The sequence below is a fragment of the Suricata suricatta genome, chromosome 8 (genome assembly GCF_006229205.1).
Source record: "Suricata suricatta isolate VVHF042 chromosome 8, meerkat_22Aug2017_6uvM2_HiC, whole genome shotgun sequence".
Lineage (NCBI taxonomy): Eukaryota > Metazoa > Chordata > Mammalia > Carnivora > Herpestidae > Suricata > Suricata suricatta.
The window spans coordinates 43,156,468-43,157,520 of NC_043707.1; positions in this window are offsets into that span (position 1 = coordinate 43,156,468).

Genomic DNA, 1,053 nt, shown 5'->3' on the forward strand with positions numbered 1-1,053 from the left:
GGACCACCTGTTTACAGTATACATTAGCTAACTCAATTCCTAACAAATTTTTGATTCTCAAATTTCAGAGAAAGAAACTTTAAAGATAGGGTCCCATGTCCATTATCTTGATGAGTAAATAGAATTTTATAATTCACAGCTCCAAACTATATGGGATTTCTCAAAAAGGGGGAAAAAAAAGAAGAAAGAAAAATTCAGAGATTTCCACTAAGGTTCTTTCTTTAGATCTACCTGGTTCAGTTCAGCTTGACTAGACAATGTGATGCACTTTTGTTGAACAAATTCTAAATGAGTTCTTTAAGATTTAAAAAAAAAAAGAAAATTCAGCCTGAGGTGGCTGATTTGCATGTTGCTTTTGTTCACCCTGAACTATCCCTGTCACTAGACCTGGCAGGTCTTTGCTTTCACCTTAGAAAATTCCCTCGGGGCCCCTGGGGTGGCTCAGTGGGTTAAGTATACAACTTCAGCTCAGGTCATGATCTCATGGTTTGTGGGTTGGAACCCCTCCACGTTCATCTGTTTTGTTTCTTAAATTTCACATATGAGTGAAATCATATGGATTTGTCTTTCTCTGACTGACTTATTATTTTACTTAGTAGAATATACTCTAGCTCCACCCACTTCACTGCAAGTGGCAAGATTTCATTCTTTTTCATAGCTGAGTGATATTCCATTGTGTGTGTGTGTGTGTGTGTGTGTGTGTGTGTGTGTGTACACCACATCTTTATCCATTCATCAGTCAATGGACAGTTGAGCTCTTTCCATAATTTGGCTATTGTTGATACCTTGTGGCTCATTGTTATGCGGGACACAGCTACCCCATTGTCCATAATGTTAGATGCCAACTGAAACTCAATAAAGATAAATAAATATAATTCAAAAGGTTTTTCAAACAATAAATGACCCCAGTGTCCATCATGGACAAATAAAACATGTTATGGGATACGATGGAGCCTGAGAAGGAGTGCTTGATCTACAACTATGCAACAACACGGAGGACCTCACAAACACTATGTTGAGTGAAAGAAGCAAGAAAAAATGAGTACAGACTGT